Here is a 23615-nt window from a genome sequence, read left to right as displayed (position 1 = left end):
GACACGACCTTCAATCTCTGTGTCTTTTTCTGAAAGAGCCATCAAAATAGCGTCCCAGTACCCACTTCCACCCACCCCACCACCACCACCAGGCTTATAGGTGGTCAGGAGAGGTTAAGTCGATGAAGAAAGAATTGGCTTTTCTGAGCTCATTTTTATTTTCTTATTTGTAAACTTGGAGCTCTGCTTCAGGGTTTTCAGAATTGGGTGGAAAGAAATGAAAACCAGGACTCTGTTTATCCATCGATGTTTTGATTTATTACACATTGACAGCTTGCCAGCTCAGTTCCTTTGTGAGCTTGCATCACTCCTTGTAGCAATGAACTCTGAAGCTGGAAGAGACCATCGACTCCACCAATCTCATTTTCCAGATGAGAATACCGAGCCCTTGTGAACTTGAGGTCATCGGTGGCTTGCTGACAGATCAAAAGCAGGCATCCAAGTATTTCCACCGCTACCACTAACTGACGGACCAGATGCTTCGAAGCTGGACTTGGATGGTCTTGCTTTGAGGAAGGGAGATGTGAGATTCAATTTGCCAATATTCTCATTCTTGGAGGAAAGGATACCTATCCTAAGCCAAAACATAGTGGTAAATTCTCTAATGTAGTCAAATGATGTCTCACTTTACATGATAAATGTTTCTAAAAAGTTGCACACAAATCAAATTTTTGTAAATTGAATTACTTTTTTTTAAAGCACAAGACAGATTGGTTAGTAAAGGAACCCTGGGCTGAAAATGAGAAATATTTCTCCAATTTAAATAATAACTACCTCCATAATTTATCTCTTCTCTAAATTCATAATTTAATATTTCTTGGTTTTGTTTAGCATCACTTGTTTAAAACAAGAACAATCTATATTTATGTAGCTAGTGTCACCAAGAAGTTTGCAGCACATTAATAATATCTAATTCATTCCTTACACACAGCCCTGAGAACTAATAAGAGACTAGTACTCCCATTTGGCAGATGAGCAAAGTCGAGGCAAAATGTTAAGGGTACATTCAATATTCAGGGAGGGGGAATCAGTTGTACAGATAGATGGCCTTACGTTTTCACATTTTAATCTAATCTATCATATTTTCTCCATAAGATACATTGGGCAGCCATTGTATCCAAGGGAGAAATTCCCCACCTATCAGAAAGAGAACTCCAGAGAAACTTCTAAACTACCTCAAATACTTGCACTTCAGTAATCCAGGGAGAAGTTTATATCTTTTCTTTTCTTGTTTTTATATGCATATGCATGCATGTGTATATGTGGAATTTATGCATGTGTTTACATGTATGTGGGCCCATGTGTAGAGGCCAGAGGCTATTGTCAGTCATCTTTATATACTGAGGTCGAGTCTCTTGCGAGCCCAGAGCTCACTGATTTGTCTAACCTAGCTCACCAGATTTTCCCTGGGATCCCCTCTCGTGATCACCCCAGCAATAGCATTATCAGGTTGGCTACCACCATACCAGCCCAGCATTTATCAAAAACTCTGGTCCTCATTGGCAGATGCATTATTCACCAAACCATCTCCTCAGCCCCAACTCCCTCTGTTTTTATTCACTCAGGAAACACCATGAACAATCAGAATTCTTGAGGACTGTGTCCAGACCACTTCATGAATGTGTCTTCCCTGAACCCTCACTATGCAACTACTTCCGCCCACAGAAGGAGGAGGTGATAGTAAGACACTGCCCTCAGGACTCATGTGCTGGTTAAAGAGGTAAGGCTCACATACAAGATGACATGGCTCTCCCTCACTTGATCATGGACCCCCTAGCAGGTAGTCTTCACCTTTGCAAGCCAGCATCTTAGCTTAGAAAATGACAGTCCTGGCTTATGTTTGGATCATTTAAATTATGAAAATCTGGAGAGTTAGAAAGTATATTTACTGCAAATATCTGAAAAGCTAATACAAATATTTTTTTTTAAAGAACCATATTGTGTGTATCTCCAGAATAAAAGAACCTCATCTTCAAAGTGAGGGTAGTAATAACACCAGATTCAGGGACTTGTGATAGTGCCTGGGTGGCACACCCATTCTAAAGTGTATTTTACACCCTTTGGCACATGGACAGCCTCAATAATTTATACAAGGCTTAAGCTTTTCCATGTGCAATGACATTTCACACACACAAAAAAATTTTAGTGACTACAGCCTAAGTACATACAAATCAAATATTTATGATAACAATCATAGAAATAATTCTTTTAGTGTACATTTAATTTTACTGTTAATCAAAGATTAAAGTAATTATGAATACCAATGAGAAATGAGTGGGTTTTTTATCCAAGTAATTAAACCTTGGCTAAATGTTTCACACTTTCAGACATAGAGTATATTCAATGTTTTTCGGACTTGATCAATATTTTTGTGTTATTACTGTCTATCTTGAGAGTGCCGCTTTGCAATACATAGTGCAAAATAGCAGAAGGATGCTTAGGGCTGCTTCAGAAATCCTTGGAAGTTTGGTCCTAACCCTAAACCAAAAGACATTTAATGAATATCTATGAACCTCAAGTGAGTAACTAAAAAAGCATCTTCTAAAATCAAGCATCATGACACAATGTAATCTCCAGGCACACTAATTTGATACTTCCTTGCTGAGGAACAGTGACAGGAAAAGTACTAGAAGTCTTCTTTTTCTGTAATTATGACATGATGTTTATTGAGGAGCAGAAAATTGTGTGTCTAGTGAAAGCACAGTACAGTTCATAGCAGGCAACAGAGTCTTAAATCCAAGCCAACGTGACCCTGGAAGTATTTATTGGCATTGGATGGCTTGACAGCATACAGTGATGCAAAGTGGACATGTTTGTCTGGAAGCAAGGCTGCAGTGAAGCTACAGAATGCGTCACAGGTAAGCACTGCCAGAAGTGAGTGAGTCTTTACATGTCTTACTGCAAGTCAGTGTTCAGTCATGTGCACTCAGAAGACTTACACGGGTGCCGGTCCTTCACACCCCTGGCTTCAGCACAGGACCCAGAGCTTAAGAAGTTGTGATTCTCATGGGTACTGTGGACTGCAGCTAAGAATACATGGCAGATCCTTGTGAGGAGCAACTTACCAGGATTCAAGAAGGTGAGTATGACTGGGGCCATCCTAGGTATCTAAGAGGCTGTGTGTTATTCACAGGCAATAAAGGCCCCGTGCTTAGTTATAAACCTGGTTGAGAATCAGAATAAGACATAGTGTGTCACTCTGCAGTCTAACAGTAGAGTTTGGGTCAAGCCTAGGTGCTTTAACAGTTTTGGAAAGGCTCATGAATGTCTATTGTTTTCCAACATTTGAAAAAAATTAACTGTTTGAGAACAGCATACGTAAATATATTTTTAAATCACATTTATCCCATTCACTCCCCAACTTCTCTCACACACCCCACCACTTTCCCACTCAATTTCATGAGTTATTTTAAATCCACAGGGTCCAATGTATGCTCACAATAAGTGCAATGATGATGTAAGGCCATCCACGGAAACACCAGGAGAAAGAAAACTCTCTCTCTCTCTCTCTCTCTCTCTCTCTCTCTCTCTCTCACTAGCCATCAGTTATCAATAGCACCTCAGCTAAAGGTAAGACTGTATGAGTCCCTCACTGGTCTGTGTTGAGATTCTGGTGAGCTTCATCTTGCACAAGTCTTATGCATACAGCACAGCCACTGTGAGCTCATAAATCTTTATTTTATTAAACACCCCCAGTGATTTTTATGTAGTTGATCAATTTGGCTTCTAATCATCTAAGCTTGAGTACTGGCTACTTCAAGAACACTTACAGCTATGCTGTTGTTTACATGTAATTTGTGTGTCTACAAAAGGCATGTGTTGAAAGTTAAGGCACATTGTGGAAAACTAACAATAGAAATGCACATATACAGACACATACATATGCATACATGCAAACTAGTGTTACGGTGCTATGTATCTCCCTGAGATTTTGCCAACAAGAAGGTTATCACTAGGTGCAAAGCCTCAAACTTGGACCAGAATATCGACCAAAATAAATTCTTTTCTTTAGACAGTAATATTTTGTTTCACTAATATAAAAATAAACCAATGCAAGTTTCCTCCAAAATGTATGTCTTACTTGGAAATTAAGCATGGTATAAGGAAAAATTATTGTGTTGTCTATTGGACTACACCTGGAGTTAACTAAAACCCAAAGAGCTGGATACACTGTTGAGGGCTTTTTCTTTAATCAAATCATTTGAAGTAGAAAAGCCACTTTTAATCGGATCTTCTGAGGTGGAAAGACCACTGTTAATCTGAGCCACGCTTTCTGCTCGCAGCCTATATAAAGGACACAGAAGAAGGAAGATTTCTCTCTGCATGTTTGCTCTTGATCTCACAAGGAAGTCCATTTCTTCACTGTCATTAGAGCCGACTTCTTTGGGATTCTGGGGTCTGCTGATGACTAGCTGAGACATCCAGCCTCATGAACTAACTGAACAGCTACTGGATTCTTGGAACTTCTATTGACAGACAAGCAGTTTTGGACTAGCTAGGCTACAGCCTGTAAGCCATTTTAATAAATCACCTTTAGGTATATAGATAGAAAGATAGATAGAAAGATAGATAATAAATAGGTAGATAGATAATAAATAGATCCATTCTATATATTATGTTATTCTAGAAAACCCTGACTAATATAGATTTGGTACCAGGAATGGGGTTGGAACCTACACAGACATGTGTCCATTGGTCTTTGAAGTTCCTTAATCTGTTGAGGGTAGTATCATAGAAAACAATACAAATTCACCAATTGGAAAAGACTGAGTTCAAACCATTACTCTATCATTTCCTATTGATATGATATAAAAACACAAATAACCCTCCCAGAGCCTCAGTCTCCTTGTCTATAAAATACAGAAAAAAAAATTAATATACTATACAAAGGTTCTCAAGTCTTTCAAGCATATAATAAATCCTCAATATTTATGAACATAGAAAAATGCCTCCCCTGTTGTGAGCTTGATGAAGAGTAAGGACTCTTTCTCACCACTAACTGCATCTCCTGTATTAATAAGGAAAATTAGTTCACCTAAACAAGCAAGACAGATAAAACGGTAAGAAATGTGAGATACCAGGAGATGTCAAAAGTCATATAAAAGAGCTTAAAAGATTTCCCAAAAGAAATAAGATCCCCCAAACCCCTCTATTCCTTAAGTTTCAGTGTAAGAGTAAAGAAGTATGAAAACATAATAGATCTTTGTGCATTTTATTGTGTCCACTTAATCATTAAATTTGCATTTAGAAATATTTATATTGGCTAAAACCAAGAGCCTTGGCACATAGGAAGAAAGAAAAGAGCCAGGGATGGGGGTCTAATCCATCATCAGGGAGCTGTCACACTGACACCTAGGAGAATTGGAAAGTTACAAAGTACCAGCACCAAGAAGCATCAATCACCCAGCGATGGTAAATAAATTAATCAAAAATCATTGGGTACCAAAAGGTCTGGGGGAAAAAATAAAAGGCAGAAGAAAAAAAATGATCAGGAGCAGCAGGTAAACAAAATACCAGTGCCTGAGCCTGTTAAAGCTGAATCCCTGTGCCCTGGCATATTTCCAGCCACCCTGCCTTTGAGACCTCTAAGCGGGTTACCAAGCACAGCTGTGTTTAAAATGACTTATATGAGTATCATTTGCACCTGTGACCCCTCCTACAAGGGGTGGCAGAGCTACATAACAGCAACCCTTGACCTCTTGCTAAAGGATAAGGCATTATTCCTGGCATACAATCCAACTTGAATACTGCTTTGCTCAAGCTTTCATGTTTATGTTTTTTAATTAAATTCATCAACTCCAAAGGCCTTGGTGGAATACATGATTTCTCCTTTTGTGATACCAAGGACCCTTGCTGACCTAGAATTATAATGAGCTGGGCTTACCCTCCCCTCCCCAACCTACCTCTATTTCTTCAATCAGTTAGCTGTCCTCTTCAGGGAAACAATCGTCATCGCAAAGGTAATTGGCCAGTTATCAGCTTTTTCCACTCTGGCCATTTGGAATTCATATCTGTTTCTCTAGGCTGCGATAGGACACTGAATATATGCCTGAATACTGGATGGAGTCACACAGGTCATGAAATATTCTAGAATTTAATATATAATCAAGCTTAAAACCCATCTTTAAGAAATATGGGTTTGTGCATGATATATCATACATTTCCTTTAGAATTTACCAAAGAATAATGGTTTATCATTTGTTTTCATTTAACGTATTCAATAAACACCCATAGGGATGATATAGGAACAAGGAGAACTAAGTTTCTGTGTTTTGAGAGTTCAAAGGATACCAAGAGAATCACAAATAATAACAACCTGTCTGTGAGATACATCCATTGGTACAATAGTGGCACAAATGTTAAAGGAGTAATCAACCACTTTTTTTTTTCTACTAAATTTAAGATTCACCCCATGAGATGAAACCCATACCCTTTACTGTTAATGAGATAAAAAATATGAACTAGATAGGTCATGGGCCCAGGGAAAAAAAACATCCTATTATTCTGCTAAAAGAAAATTGCAACAAAAATATTCCTAATGACATATAGATGTACCCATAGATTAGTGTATCACTCAACCCTCATCAGAAAATCAGAAAAGCTTTTTTTTTCAGTAAATAGTACTTAACTCAGAGACCTATAATGGAACAAGGCCCAGAGATTGAGAGATTTTAGAGTATTCAACACAGACTAGGGTGTCTCTCTTAAACTCCTCCCCTCAAGGCCATGAATCTGTTTTTGAAGAGGAGGCAGAGAGATCATAAAAGCCAGAGGTGGTGAATGACCAAGAGAGCAGTGCTTTCTAGACACAACAGGACAGGTACACATATGAACTACAAGAGACTACAACATCATGCACAAGATTTGCATAAGCTCAAGCTAAAAAAACATCACAGCACAGAGAAGGATAAGTGAGTGCAAAATTCCACCCCTAGCAAAGAAGCTATTCACAATTGATATCTGATAGGGGAGAGGAAAATCAGGCATCCCCTTTCTACAGAGTCATACTGGATATATCAAAGACACTCCAGTGCAGGTTCTGTGCTCAGAAGTAGATGGCCAACACAGATCAGACTCCATGGTTTTAGTTTTTGTTTATGTGAGTGTGTGTGTATGTGTGTGCGTGTGTGTGTGTGTGTGTGTGTGCATGTGCTTAGTTAGTTAGTTAGTTAGTTAGTTAGACAGTCAACTAGTTGGTTAGTTTGGTTTTGAATATTTTTAAGAGAGAAAAAGAATTTGAATTTGAGTGAGTAGAGAATAGAGGAGAACACTGGAGAATGGGGAAATATAGGATTAAAGTTACACTGCATAAACATTTCAAAGAATAAATAAACAAAAAGAAAAGAAACCCTTCCTTCTTTAAGCAACATTTCTGGGTAGCTACATTGCCCCCCTCAATGTAAGCATAACATACCAAGTGTGTTGCTCCGGACTGTGTCTCAGGATGAGTGTAAGGCGAACAAAAAGGAAGAGTCTAGCAGGAACTCTTACAGATTCCAGGGTAGAGGCAATCTGGCACTGACACTCTTAGAAAATGACAAATGTACAAAGTTAAACATTTTCTTGGTGAGTTGGTGGGTTGATTGTGAGAACCCTAATCCTACATCCCTTCACCAGAGTGACCTTTCCTGTGGTCAGCTATATTTCCTCAGTCTACAGGATCTTGGGCCCACCTTTGTCCCTGTGTCTCATTCATCCCTCACTTCTCCAGCAGAATTTCTTGGGCAGCTGGTCCCATGCAGATCTTTCTCCTCTGAAATTCCTGAACTCTATAATAAACATACATGCTGGGCCTGGTCACACCTATAGACCATTTCTAGTGCAGTTCTGGATTGGGAAGGAGGGGCGGGGGAAGAAAGAGGAGAAGAGGAAAGAGGAGAGGAGAGGAGACTAGAAGAGAAATGAAGAGGATTCAGATCCTTTTGTACCTTCGGATTCTATCCCCTGGGTCCACCAAAAGTTCAAGAACATACACAAAGCTCCTGGACTTTGGTCTTGATCATGGGGATCAACCTCTGCATCCTTTTCTATCCCAGGTGTGGAGGGATAGCTAACCAAATGTTAACACCTTTTTTCAAAAGGTCCATTGATAAATACCTCCTTTTTTCTACCTTTCTTTTTATACCATGGAGATGGTTGATATGTTCATTCTTGCAGAATGATTTGAGGTGTGATATGATCCCCTTTCAAGTTCTTTGTAGATAAACTAGTAAAGCACTTTAATAAGTGAGGGCAATTGGCATATCTTTTCCTTATACTTGGGGCATGCACTAAAATTCCAAGGAACCAAATAACATGTTATTTGCTATCCTAGTGTATGACTATGAATCACTGATGTACAGAGGTTCAAGAGCACCAAGAAATAACATTTTGTACAGTAGAAGACTGATACTCCCTTTCCCAACATACACTTCCTGATTACCCCTATTGGAGTTTAGTAAAAGCTGGATAAAGACTGTGCAATCCTTGAAATAAAATGGTTATTTCTAGCTGCTAGGGCAACATCTCTTTTTGTAAGACCAAAATAAGCTTTCCTCTCCCAAGATAAAGAGCCACTAAGAGAAATAGCCACTAGGCAACATGGATATACAAACCTGGGGAGGAATTAACCCAGGGAGATTCGTCTTGTCAATTATAATGAATAAGCTGAGATATCAAATAAAGGAACACAAATTCATTACTTATCCATGCTTAGCTTGGAATTCCATAACTAAATACTGCAAACAAGATCTACTTTTCACAGTTTGGAGTATAGAAATCCCAGACCTAGACACACTAGTGTTTTGTTCTGCCAAACCCTCCCTTCCTGGCTGGAAGATAGACGCTTTCTCAATATTCTCTCCCATATCACTTTTCAAAGCATCAGGGGAAGGAAACACAACAGCATTCTGATGCCTCCTGTGTGTGTCATGGCATACGTACAAAGGATGTATATATGTGAACATCAGTGTCAAGTGTATTTCTCAATTTCTTCAATGGACTTTCACCTTACTTTTTGAGAAAGAGTTTTTTATTGAGCCTAGAGCCATCCTACCTGGTCAGTGAGCCCCTGGAATCCTCTTCTCTTCTCTCCATGACTAAAATTACAGGCACTTGCAGTTGCATCACCCAGCTCAGTGTGTACTTGGGTATTAGTAATTAAACTCAGGTCCTCACATTTGAGCAGCAGTCACTTCACCATCTGAGCCATGATCCCAGGCTCCGTGTTTTGAGAGGTCAAAGGACACCAAGAGAATCATAAATAAGAACAGCCTGTCTGTGAGATACACTAACACTATCAGATTATGATCATATTTGATCTTAATTGTTCCTCCATAGACATTTTCTCAAATGTAGACACATTGGGGGACTGGGCTTCAGCAAAGGAATTTGGAGAAACAATTGTGTTCAAATAACTGCCCAATATCTATGTGGGCTGATAGATAACCCTATCTAAGCAGTGATGCAAGGATCCATACTGCTCTTTTTATGATTCCACCTCATTACCTTGAGGCTGTCCTTCAAGGCTGTCAGGTAGCTAATAGATGGGGAGAAAGAAAACATGAGTAATCAAGTGACTGCTTATTCAACTTGGCCCATATTGTGTCTGCCCACATCTTGTTGGCCAGAATTAATCATATGGTAAGCCTAAATCAAGGGGGTCTGAAAAAGCAGAGAAGCCTACGTCTGAACTAGTTCCTGAACATTCATTATACTGTGTAGAAAACAGCTCTTCTGCTTAGTTCAGAATTAAAAACACCCCTTGCTTGCCTAGAGACCAAGTTATTCCTCTGCTGGGATTTAATAGAGAGGAATATTGTATTCTGAGTCACAGGCCATATGGAATTAAAGCCAAGATCACAGACTCGCATGAGAGTGACAGCCTCCAAATCCCACTTCCGTTACCTGCTACTTGAGTAGGCTAAAGCAAATTGTTTATCTTACATAGGGGTTGGTAGTATCTACCTCAAGGATATCAACTAACTATAATATAGGCTAAGCACCCCTTATCGGAAATGGTTGGAACTAGTCGTGCTCCTGATCTCAGACATGTTTTTTAGACCATTCCATCTTAAGATATAAATGATGGGTTTATACAGTATGCATGAGATCTAAGTCTAATCATGAAATCCATTTGTTTCATGCACACCTAATACACACAGCTTAAATGTAATGTTAAACAACATTTATACTGCCCCTGTATCATAGAAGATTAGATATAAATTTCCAAAAAGTTTTAGATTTTGGAACATTTGGGCTTTGGCCTTTCAGAATAAGGGTTTTCTGTCTATATATCTATAAGACTTAGGATGATCTCATGGCAATGAACTTGTTATCATTTTATTGGCCCCATAGCAACCCCTCTTTTCTCCATTAATTGCAGTCACTCATCGTATAGGAATTCCCTATGACAGCACTTTACTGGGGGAGGCGAGAAGACTGTAGCTCTCTGATTCGTGAAGAGGAAAGTCCCCATCTTCTCCTAAGCATCCACCTCCTTTTCCTAAGTCCAAGCGTAGTGGTAATAAAGCCTTTGCAATCACACTGTAGGCTTGTTGATATGGTCCATGCTTCAGTAGCTGACTGGTCTCAAACTAGCCTTCAGCGGCCTGCAGCTCTCTAAAGCAGGAACTGTGTACTAAGGGCAGGAGTTATTTAGTTTTCCTGCCTGACATTCTAGCTGACTTCTAGAAACAGAGAAGCTATTGTCACTATGCCAGGACATGACAAATGATGTGGGGTTATGATACAGCCATCCATCCATCAGAAGCCAATACCACAAGGGGACAGAAAAGAAACAGGGGAATTGTTAATTGTGTAGCTTTAAAGCCTTCCCACTCAGAGAAACTTGAGTGGGAAAGGTTTTATCTTCGGTGAGAGAGGCAGGATACACTGAACACCTTTTGGTGGTATGCTGCCAACTAGTCAGGGGACAGGCCAAACTTGGGATAGGGGACTACACAAGAGATGGCGGAGTGAGAAAAAACAGGAAAACTGCTGTAAGCAGCCAACGTGGAAAGCAGTTGTCTGATGCGCTTGGAAAGAGAACTGGGCCATTTTACGGCCCCATCTAAGTCTCTTAACACTTGAAATTGCCAGGATATGTAAATTAAGGTGAGATTACTCTGTTTGCCTGAAGCCAGGGAGTTATTCTGGAGGACCCTCCAGAACCCAAGACTACATGTTTCTCTAAGCATTTAATGCCATTTCTTTTCTTCAATTTTCTTTGCCTTTGATTTCAAGTTCTTTATTTGTCAGGAGTGAAGTGTGGGATTTTATGGTCCTGGATTCCTTCCAATTCACAAACAGATATGAGTGGAATAAAGGGCATACACACATTTAACAAATCCTTTTATGCAAAGAACCTCTCTCTGGAGTACAGGCTCCATCATCGTACACACATCTGCCACACCTTGAGGGTGTGCTGCATGACGTGAGTTTTCCTAAGAGTAAAGTTCCAACCCATGACACACAGCCTTGATGCTTTCATTCCATCTAGACAGCAACTGACGCTTCCTTGAAAGAACTATCTCTTTAACCCTGCCACGAAGTCTGCAAAGTTCATATCAAAGCAACAATGTAAGATTCTGCTTTTGCAAAGCGAATAAGAAGAAATTTGATCATCTGTATTATTCCTGTTTCTTGTTGCTTTGACCAAACACCTGACCAAAAACAACTTAAATGAAGAATTGTATGTTAAGCTTGCAGTGTGAGAGTGCAGTCCATGATGGAGAGAAAGATATGGCAAAGGGAGCTGTTCATTATACAATGGTTAACAAAGCTCCTTACTTACATTAGGTAGATCAGAAAAGAGGAAATATGAAAATCCTAGTACTCGCTGTCTTTCTCCTTTCTCCTTTTATATTCAGTCCACAGCCCGTAGGATGGTGCCACCAACATTCAGGCTAGGACTTATCCCTTCATGTAGTCAGCTCTAGAATTTCCCTCACAGATACACTCAAACATACACCTCACTAATGTCCTAGGGATTTCTTAATCAAATCTGGATGACATCACATTAATCATCACCGCATCCTCCCTGAAAAAAAATAAAATAAAATGAAGCAACAGCTATATGTGAAGCATGGTTGCAAGACTTGGGCATCAATGAAGCCTGACAGAGGAGGAGCAAATGAGAAGAGACTTACTGATGTCCCCCAGTTTACAACTTGAGTCTCTAGGTCATGAACTGTGGGCAGAGAAAGTAGACAGAGTCTAGCAGGTTCCCGAAGTTAATCAGGCAGAGTTGGAGGTCTAGGAACACTTGAAATTTACTATCACAAGGTTTTCTGAATTGACTTAATATTATTTGAAAGCAGGCTGTGATAATTTAAATATATGTTCTAAAAGCTTTAAATAAACTACTAAAATAATTGAACAAAGAATTGTAAGTATAAGTAGAAAAAAAGATATAAAGTCATTTTTATAACCCAATCCAAAATAAGTTACAAAGACAAAAATACCTAAAATCAAAAACAAAATAAGCACGATGAATTTAAACTTAACCATATTAATAACTGCATTAAGTATAAGTGATCTAAACACTTCAATTTTAAAAAGTGGAGATTTAAAAAAAAAAACAGAGAAGACAGTACCAAAAATGTCAAAAGAAAAGAAACCAATATATCACATGAACTTATACACACATATACACACACACACATACACAAACACCTTAATAAAATGCTAGAAAGACAAATCTAATGACACATGAAGATAACTAAGTACCATTGCCAAGTGGACTTATTCCAGAAGTACAGGCTGGAAACACTGAAAATTAAGTCTGTTGAAGCCATGGAACCAACACGTTAAACAACAAGTATTATATGAATACATGAAATAATATAGGAAGGGGACTTCATAAAATTTAACACACATTCATTATTTAATAGAAAAGAACCCTCAACTTAGAAATTGGGGAAAATCACTTCAACTTAATACTGAACATTTGCACAAAACTCACAGATAAGAACATGTTTAATGGCAAAACACTGAGTATTATAAATGATAGCAAGTTAATGATTACTGGAGGTTTAAAACAGAGAGGATGTAGGATTGGAAACCCAATCCTCTTTTATTCCTTAATTATAGCAGGAGACACATGAACCTCCATTCCTGAAAACTTTACATTTGAACAAAACATATAAAAACAAGAATAAACTCAAGTAAAATTTGGAAAATGGAAACAAATTTCATGAATTGTATCAATGTCAATTATCTTAACAGTGATAATGTCCTGTAGTTTTACAATACATCACAAAGTGAAACTGGACAGAGGATGTCATGGTTTTGTTAAATACACTTGATGCTTACCTCCAAATCAAAAGTATTCGTATTCTTATATTAGAGATCCTAAGATTTGATTTAAAACAGGAGACCAAGTGTGTGCTTCCTTTGTGACATATATTTTCAAGGTAACTACATAAATAGGTTAATAGCAGAAGAAAATTTTCTTTTTCTTTTTTAAAAATAAGGTCTCCTGTAGTCTAGTCCAGGCTGGCAGCAAACTTTCTAGGAAGCTATGTAACCTTACATTTTCTGAACCTTCTGCTCCCACCTCTCCAGTACTGGGATAGCAAGCATGAACCACAGCCAGTTGTAACTGATTCTGGGGACTGAATCCAGAGATTCCTGTGTGGCAGGCAAGCACTCTACCAACTGAGCTCCATCCACCCCGAGTGAGGAGATGACCTTTGTGAGGTAGATGCTTTTCACTCTGTGGTGACACAGTATTTGCTTTTAAAATGGAAGCAGGGCACCTCTAGCCTTGGCCTTTACCACAGAGCACTGCAATGGCAAAAACAAAGCCTGGAGAATGATGCTGGATACTTGTTTATGTAAGAAGATTCTTTCACCTGGCCTCAGTATAAAGATTATTACACAGAGAAATCCAAGGTTTCTACAGTTGACTCTGTGCTTCGCGTATGGCAGAGGCTCAGTAGCCTTTGTGGGGAACTGTGCACAGCTTTCTTGTCACCGTAGCCTCAAAACACACTAACTCCTTGCCAAGGGGAGTGAACAGGAGCCAGGGATGTCAGCTGAGTGGTGGTGTGTAGATCACTAAACCTTACTTCCTGTGTCATTCGTTTATTTATTTTATTTAGGGAATAGGATCATCATAAGCCTCCCAGGCTCTTCTACCCATGTGTCCTGATCAAACCTCCCATCATTTGGTTACAGGTAATTTCTTCTGCACCTCAAACTCCAGTCAACTGGTTTAAGCAAGAAAAGTCAATCAGCGGACAGCCTTAGAAGTGGATAAGGATATTAGCAGGAAGCCTGCTGTTTCCAACAAGCATCAGACAGATAATGATCAATAGTTTTTATCTCCTAATGACTACCTAGTGATTGGGTAGCCTCCAGCTAAGAACTTTACTCATGAGCCTAGTGTTGTTTCTAGGAGGGAAGAGAAGTCAGTATTGAAGAGACCTGAAATCTATGTCTGCCAGTAGACAGGGACCTCTGTCTCTGAAGACTGTCTCCAGCTCATCAGGCTTCCCTTGGAGATCCTTAGGAAGGTTCCTAAAATAAGTCATAAAATCTCTGTGGTGAGGATGGAACGTCATTCAATAGCCGCCTTCCAGATCCATTCCTCCACAGTGGCCCACCTTCCCCTTCTCCTTTGTGCCTCAGTCAAGACAGCAAAAGGCATTTGCATTCACCCCACCCTTTGTCAGCTCTTTTCTCCTTGCCTTTCTAAAGCAGTAATTTTATTGTCTTGAGAACTCCGTTCACAGGTACTGCATCCACAGTGCTCCTCCTTCTTCCGTCTCCTTCCTCCAGCCCCTCCCTCCCATGGCCCCCTTCCCAAACACTGTAATTATTATTGTTGTGTGTTTTTATGCTGAATTGGCTATCTCCAGGGACCAAACTTTTCTTAGCTGTCCATAGCGGTTGTTTTCATAAATGTTTACTTAAAAAATCTCCACCATAGTGGCTATCTTCACCTTGCTGTGTGTGTGGGGGGAGGGGAGAAGGGGCATCATGCAGGTATATGAAGGTGCTCTCATCCATGCTGGCACTTGCGGAGGCCAGAGGTTAATGTCAGCTGTTTTCCTCAGTTGCTTCTCCACTTCTCTTTTAGTGTTTAAGGGAGGGTCGCTCAGAGAATCTGGAATGACCGGCTGGCAAGCCACCAGGGTTCACCAGTGTCTGCCTTCTACCCACACTGGGGTTGCGTGCTCATGCCACCATGCCAGGGTTTCCCACCTCATCTCGATGACCTCTTTCCTCGGTGCCCTTCCCTACTTCCTCACACAGTCTGCTGTTATATTTCCCAAGGACTACACAGCTATGCGGTTGTTGACGTCTCTTATAGGATGGAGATTCAAATTAATTCCCCAACAGAAACAAACAAGTGTGTCTTGGTCTCTTGGAACACAAAGTATGTGTCAAGCATGCAGCATGTGTGGCAAGCCGTGGCTATGAAAAGTTGCCGAGCCTAAAAGATGGCACCTGCCGGATGTACTGACTGCTGATAAACAAGTCCATATTTGGTCAAGGCGAGTGTGGCACTGGCCCATTGGCTGCCTGCTGCAGGTCCGATGAGTGAGCGTGGTTGGCTGTGATTGGCTGATGCGGTTGCCTATATAACTGGGAAGGGCCTGGGGTCCTGGGGGAGAAGAAGCTTACAAAGGCCTGAATAAACTGCTTGAGGAAGAGCTGGTGGTTGCGTCTTCCTTGCTGGTCGAGGCAGTCGGAACAAACATGTTTGTGGATAAACACACAAATCACAATCTCCATGGGTCTGCCACACAGCTTCAAAAGCATCTCCAAGAGCATGCCAGGTCAAATGGAAGGTTATTTTTTTTCAGAATGTGGACAGATACTTTTAGTCAAGGTGTTCCACCCTGAATAGGCATGATAAACGTTATGTCAGAAGATTTTACTTCCAGAAGTCTGGGTGCTTTCCATGTAACCAAATGAAAAAAAATCTCTCTAACAATGATATAGTACATGTGATTTCTAAATCACACAAGGGTGGAAACCATCATTCTTAAGTATCTCGTGCAGCTCTGGAAGTTCATGAAGCACTGTTCGGAACATAGATCCCTGAGACAGTCAGCGTAAACCACCAACTCACACAGGCTCACCTGAGTCCTCTACAGAGGAAGATATGACTTCAGTATACCCAGATTAACAAACCACACCACATGTTTTCTTTCCCTAATCCTCACACAGTCTCAGAGCATTATATCAGTTTGTGAAAAGCAAAAGGGAAAAAAGTCAAAACAACTGGCAAGCAATGAAATCAAAATTATTATCCTGTAATGAAATTATAACATAAAACACCTTTCAGCAACCAAAGTGCAAAAAAAAAATGGAATTATATATAAAAATCAAATTGTACTCTTACCACCTGCTCAGCAATCAATACACCATTACCTGGTCTATGGACCAGCCTTGTGAGTAGCTCTTCCCAGACAGCAATGATAACAAGGGAAGGACTGGAAAATTGCACTGAACCATTTACCAGGCCAAACTGAAAACTGAGGGTTCTGAACGAGCACCTGGAGAATAGTCTGCAAGACCCAGGCTAGGAGCAAGCATAACAGCTCCATTTGGTTAGACTTTTAAGCCTGTGATAGAACAAACTGAATTCTTTTCTACCTAAAGAGAGCTAGAAGCAAGATACCAGGCTAGAACCTCCTTGCTTGCTTACTCTAAATTATAAAAGTATATGCTCATTTTCATAAACATTGTATATCCTCCACCAAGAAATAAGATAAAAGCAGTTAATAAGCCAAATAGCACATATTGAGAGATGGTTCCAAGGCTAATGAAGGGTCTGAGGTACAGGATCCAGATCCAAAGGACATAAAAAGGATTAGCCAAAAAAGACAACCTTATCATTTAAAACAGTATCTTTCCATGTCTGAACAGCTGTATGTCAGAGAACTATTCGGGTCATCATTACAGCAGTAACAAGGAGATATGGGTAGAACTTCAAAGGAAGAAAATGTTTCGACTCTCTGTAGATGTCAGCAAGAATATTTCCTGTTAGAATCTAAAAAGATATCCTTGGAGACCGTTGTGTGGGTTGATCAAGGTCTGATCACCTTCCCAGGAATTGCTAAGGTATTTGGTTGTTGGCGAGGGACACTGGCACCTCTTGAGTTTCCTTCCCAAGGCAAGGTGGCTGTTGGCTGTGCTTCTCATTCCGACCAAGATGAGCAAACATACCAGAGAAGGTTTGGCCTGGTGATCTACACTGAAAGGTATCCATCGGCATAAATTTGCCATGAACTAGCTCCTGGGCTGAGAGATAAACAAGGTCCAGCATAGCGGTTTGTTTGGAGAGTCTGTGATTCTGTGGAGGATGGAGATAAATTCTCCCGAGCTCTGAGACCGTACTGCCAGCTCCTGTGAGTTAAAAACCACCTTCTTTTCTACCACTGTGTTACCTCTGCTTAATGGAAATGGGGAACGTTCTATCAAAACAGCTCTGTGAGTCTACATTTTGACATCGTCGCCCTGGCTCGAGACATGTAGTAATGATACATTCAAAGCAAAACTACAGCCCAGCTCAGGAACAAGAAAATAAAACAAAAAGTAACAACAAAAAAAATGTTTTAAAGAATCAAAACCAGAACAGCAACTCCAAACTATAAAGAGCTTCAACGTGGTAGACTGGCAAGCTTCGGGGTCAGACCAAGGTGGTGAGTCCTGCAGTTCTGCTCCTCTGCGGTGGGACTAAGAAGCAAGCTCGGTAGTGTTACAGGACAGAGTTCTTCAAACCCTCCTCCATTGTTAGGCTTGGATGTGAAAAGTCCTCCAAGCCTCACATAGTTAAGCAGTTGGACCCCAGATGGGGGTACTGTTTGGAGAGGCTGTGGACTCTTAGGGAGGTTGGACTGAACACCAAGGAAATAGGGAGGTGCGGGAATAGGCTTTGAGAATGATCGCCTAGCCTTATGTGCATGCTTCCCCTTGAAACAAGTCTCTTTTCTTCTCTGCTGCAGACAGGAGCTGGTCCTTCCCCCACTGAAAACTGAAGTAATATAAATCCTTCCTCCCTTAAATCTGTTACTCTCAGGTATTTTGTCATAGTAATGACAAAAGTGACTGATAGCCCCATAGATACACATGATTTGAGAAAATAGGAAGAAAGGGGGCTGCCCCAGCCTTCTTCAGAAGCGAGGAACTCTGACTAGCCATGGAGCTAAGGGGCACAGAAATACAGCTCCAGAAACTAGGAACCAACAAAGGCACCTTCTGGCTTCCCAACATTCTCAATAATGTCTGCAGTTACAGAAATGAGCAGGTAACGAACACACCCATAATAGTATCTCTTCAACATAACCACCAAGGAGTGAGCATGCTCAAGAGAAAACAGATGGGATAATAAGGAACACCCAAATATCACTCCTGAAAATTATGTCATAAGTCAAAACTCCAAGCCATTTAAAAAATATACAACAGTAAGAATGAAAACAAAAACAAAATAAATAAGTAAAATTCAAAAGCAGCCCATAGCCCTTTGAAGAAGTAAATAGGTAGCTGCCTACATGATTCACTGAAAGGATAACCTTATTTCAATGGGCAAAATCCTACACTGAAAAGACAAAAAAAAAAAGAAACATGAAAGCAAGCCAGTGATGAGACTCACAAATAGACACTATAGTAACAAACATTTATGATTTCTTCAAATCAATAATGGGATCAACTCTGGCCTGAAAACAGAGGGTGGGAGCAAACTAATGAAGGAGAGGCTAGGCTGAGAAAAAAAGAAGGAAAAGAAATACAAAAGCCCTATTCATTAGGACAGGTGAAGGGATGTACTGAGAGGTACAGCGTAGGCTGAGTGAGAGCTCCAGAAGAGAATGGCGGGAATACTACAGAAGTTCCCGTCAGAGGCAAGTTTTATGGAATCAGAAAAGGGGAATCTTGATAACAAGATATCTTTACTTATCAGATGAAAATAAGTTTATTGCTAATCATAATCAGAACATTGAAAGAAAACCTTAAAACTTTATCTTTAAGACTATCCAACGCAGATCAAAAGCAAACTTGCCACAGTGAACCCCAGATACCAGGGCAGAAGGGACACATTGTGCTGACTATTGCATAGTGTGCATTATTGTAGGAAAAATGAAGCCTAGAACCACATTTCAGACATAAAAACAAATTGAAATGAGATGTAAGATATGATATATAAGAAACTGTTGTGTGGTGGACAGGAAAAGTTGACTAGATATTCTATTAAATACACTTTAGTTAATATGCACTGCGAAAGTACTTTCAGTGTTACCCTGCAATGAATGTTATAAATAACAGAATATTTCCTTCCCACATCCTCTCAGGGAAATACTGGAAGAGAGGTGACTCCCCTGGCATCAGTGGGACACTGAATTAACAGTCTCTGTGACCCACTTTGTAGCCAGACAGGACTTTCAGTGGAGAGAGGAGCATAGCAACCCATTCACAAAACCCTGGACCCAAAATGTGTCCTGCCTACAAGATATGCAGAGATAAAAGATGGAATGGAGATTGAGGGAACGTCCAACCAATGACTGTCCCAACTTGAGACCCACCTCATAGGAGAAACCCAACCCCTGACCCTATTAAAGATATCCTGCTATCCTTATAGACAGGAGCCCAGCACAACTGTCACCGGAGAGGCTTCATCCAGAAGATAATGGAAACAGATGCAGAGACCCACAGCCAAACATTAGGCAGATCTCAGGGAGTCTAGTGGAAGAATTAGGGGAAGGATTGAAGGGGCTGGAGGGATCAAGGTCACCACAAGAAGACATACACAGCCAACTAACCTGGGCCCATGGAGGCTCATAGACACTGAGCCACCAACCAAAGAGCATTCATGGGCTCATCCTAGACCCCCTCCACATCCGAAGCTAATGGGCTGCTTGGTCCTCAAGTGGGCCCCCTATCAACTAGAGTGGGGGTTGTCTCTGACTTGGACTATGTTGCTTCCCTCCGGATCTCGTTTCTCTTCTCTTGCTTCAGTGAAAGAAGAGACACTTAGTTCTGATGTGACTTGATGTGCCAAGGTGGGTTGATACAGGAGGTGGGGTGGGAGATAAGAAGTATGGGGGAAACGGTTAGGGGAATGGGACTGGGAGGGTAAGAGAGAGTGTGGTTAAGACTGGAATGTAGAATGAACAAATAAATAAATTAATGAAGAAAACAGTCCCTGTGGCCAGATGGTTAGGTCATTAGCCGCTTACAAGGTGACTGGGAAAATAAGTGAAGTAATGCCATACAAACCAAGTTTCTTGCTGTAGAGAACAGAATGGGAGAGACCAGAATAAGCAAGTGAGAGTGGGCAGTTTTTAGAAATATTGATGTACACTGAGGATTTCTATTAGATAGATGAATTCACCTTACACACTGTAGCTACACACAGGGAGAGACCCAGAGATGTAGTTCTCTCTGCTGAAAAGTCCTAGAAGCAAAATAAACCAGGAGCAATGAGCACGTCCAGCACTGAGAGTCAAGAGTTCCTGGGAAAATGGTTGATTATAGGACGAGATAAGCAATGTGTGAGGCTATCTTTTGTTGGAATGAAAGAGAAAATGTCCAAAATCCACAGGATTTAATTAGCTATGAGTCTCAGGACGAAAGAGAAAGAAAGGAAAGGAAATGCTAAGGCAAACATGGTAGCACGCTTTGGAAGAAAAGACACAAAAGGATACTGAATGTCTGGGTGGGGGGAAAAAAACACTGAGGAGGAACCAGAATCAACTCAGTTGACAAATCGCTGATGGGTAATTATCAAGTTGGTTTTGAGCCAAATCATGTGGCTGTCTAGAGAAAGAATGTGAAACAGGAAGCTGGGTGCTCGCCGCCTACGGTGGCTTGAAGCAGAAGGACTTCCACCTTCCACACAGCAGGCATTGGCTACATGAAGCCCTCACTCAGTTGCTCATCTCAGCCCCGTCTCAGCCGGTGTCTTCCTTCATAGCAGTTCTTCCTAAGGTCTTCTTGCTAACTCCTCATGAAATCCATGGATAATATAGCCTACCCATGTAATTTTTAAAAAGAGAAATACTATGTCTTACTTGTGAGCCAAAGGAGAGATCAGATGGGATATCTAGAAGCCGCAAAAATCATCAGATAGTCCCACCTGAGCCAGGATAAATGTCATGAACGGAACACCTGAAGAGGATGACTCTGATCACAGCTGCTTAGATGGCTGGCTCAGATTGTTTAGGACAGTGCTTTCTTCCATCGGAGAACTGACTTTTCAAACTAGTGAACAACTCTTGGTAAAGGTTTCAACGAAATAACCACTGAACTCCATCCACCACTGCAACAATATTCTTACATAAAAGCAGCATTGATCAAACACATTAAAAAAAAAAAAAAAGAAAGAAAGAAAGACATTTGTGTAACGTCCTAAATCCAGTGTGGTGCAGAAATACATGGAAAAAAGTACACGGTAAAACACATTTCAATTTTTCAGGCCTCCAGAGCATGACCAACCTGGAAGCCATGATGAAGTGGCTGGACATTGGCAGCTTCACATAAACCCTGTAGGAATGGTGAAAAGGAGTATACTTTATCAGTAGGAAGTCGTGAGACAGCTCCAAGGCCAAAACCAGCAGCACCTTGGGGGATCGTGATTTTTCATAAACGGAACAAGGTGAGCAGTTCTTTGTAAATTCCTGAACAAAACAGTACCCAGTCATCTCTCGGTCTCTGTGCACTGGGAAAGTCAGTACTTATCCACAATAACACGCCAGAGACACTGTGGTTTACGTGGTACAGTTAAGATCTGGGCTCTGTTAATTAATGTAATGTCTACTTAACGGAATGTCCATTGAGACCTCTGAGATTTATACAAAATAAGAAAGAATCCTTCACACACTAGACCCATCCCAGGGCCTTCCTTCCCACATCACCGTGTCAACTGAATACATTCACTAGTTACCAAATATCCACTTAGAACTACTCTATCCATCAAGGGGCCCCATAAAAATGACAAAGCAGTTGGGAAACAATGGCAGGAGGACATGTCGATACAAAGATCTGAGGGCCTCTGCTCAAAAGTGTTCCACCCATGTTCCAAAAGATACCATTAGGAAAGAGAGTTGAAGACTTCAGCTCAGAATACTTGCTTTAAGTCTCCCGCCACGGGCAACTGCTAAAACTATAAATGAATGAATGAACACGTCATTTTTTTGTTTTAATTTGCTCTAACAAATACAGGTGTTATCTGGAAAGGGGTCAGGTAATAGAGAGAGTGAAAAAACAAAACAGAATCACACGCTTTGATGCACAGTTAGAAGCAGTTGAATGGTACGGCACAGAGCCAGATCTCAAAGGCTTCTTTGATGCAGCTGCTATGGTCGCTTCTCTGCTTTTTGCGTGGCAGCTACAGCTTACTGGGGTTTGAGGGTCTGTGCCAGTTCTGCTCACACGCTCCACACAAGCTTCCCTGGTTGAGCTTCTTGGTCAGCTGTGGTCCTGAATGTTAACTAGAGAATCCTTACAGAATAGGAGAAGCAAGGAGGAACATTCCCAGAATTCCCTGTAACCTGCCTACATGGATATCACTGAGCTCTGAGACTGATCATGTTGGTCTGTGCAATCAGAGTCCTCAGGAGCAGAATCGCCAATTCATCGTTGCTCAATTTGATGTAAAATTGGAGTGTTTAACCCAGTGTAGGTGTTCAAAACTGCACGCATATGATTGTTACTGTTTCTATAATTTTCTTTCTATAGACAAATGGAAAAAAAATCAATACCCTCCCAGCTATTTCCTAGGCCTTCAAATTCAGTATTTATAAGACAGAAGTGGGTGTGTCAATCAGTGAAGATGATTTTCACCTGATAAGCATTTTATTGTCAATCTTTTCACATCTTTTACTGAATTGTTTAAAGCGCAGAGAGCCCATAGTTATCTTGGCAATTAAGTTCACTAAACAGAATTCATTTCCCAAAGGCAGAGCTAAGAAGATTATATGCATTGACAAAGGATCATAGAGTGGAACCCTTAGAGACCTGCTTCCCAGTGAAGAGCAGGGATGCCTCCCCTGGGAGTACTTCTCCAAAATACTTGGTGTCATCCTTCCACAGGCCCCACGCCCACCTCACAATTCCATTTAGTTCCAGAACCTCTGCTACTAATGCTACTTTTCCAGAATACAGGAATCCACAAAAGACAGTCCAGTTTAAAAAAAAAAAAAAAAGACAGCCCCATTGGGATGCAGGTGATGGTTAAAGCATGCTGGTCTATCATGAAGAACCCCCTGGGTTTGGTCCCCAAGTACTACAACATAAAAGAGTTATGTAAATAAAGACTTAACCTGGCCTTGTGGTTCAGTAGTATAATGCTTGCTGGGTATTATATGGAGCTACTGGCTTGCATCCCAAGTACTGAAGGGGGGAAAAAAGGCACTGTTTTTGCTGGGCATAGTGAAATGAGCCTATAATCTCAGGAGGCAAAGGCAAGAGGACCATAAGCTCAACATCAGGCTAGGCTGCTATCTCTAAGAAATTGATGTTCCCTGCATCCCACTTCCGCAGAAACCCCCTGCATTCTATGGGGCATGAAGACCAGTGAGGAAGGCTAACCCAGCAAAGGCCCTTTGCTTGTTTCTCTGGGGCAGCTTTGCGCCAACAGGACTCATCCAGACCACTGGAAGATAGTGTCCCCCGACACTCTGCTT

General features: G+C 40.8%; 1 long non-coding RNA gene across 1 annotated transcript in view; it reads right to left on the bottom strand.

Moving 5' to 3' along the window:
• Nucleotides 1–273: 273 nt before the first annotated feature.
• The window catches only part of LOC132646809 (uncharacterized), a 65648-nt gene continuing 42306 nt past the window's right edge, over nucleotides 274–23615 (bottom strand). Inside the window, exon 4 of the long non-coding RNA XR_009585106.1 lies at nucleotides 274–574. This is a non-coding gene — a long non-coding RNA (uncharacterized LOC132646809). The remainder of the gene's footprint in view (nucleotides 575–23615) is intronic.

Source organism: Meriones unguiculatus, chromosome 1 (genome assembly GCF_030254825.1).
Source record: "Meriones unguiculatus strain TT.TT164.6M chromosome 1, Bangor_MerUng_6.1, whole genome shotgun sequence".
Classification (NCBI taxonomy): Eukaryota; Metazoa; Chordata; class Mammalia; order Rodentia; family Muridae; genus Meriones; species Meriones unguiculatus.
This window is presented reverse-complemented; position numbering and strand designations above follow the sequence as displayed.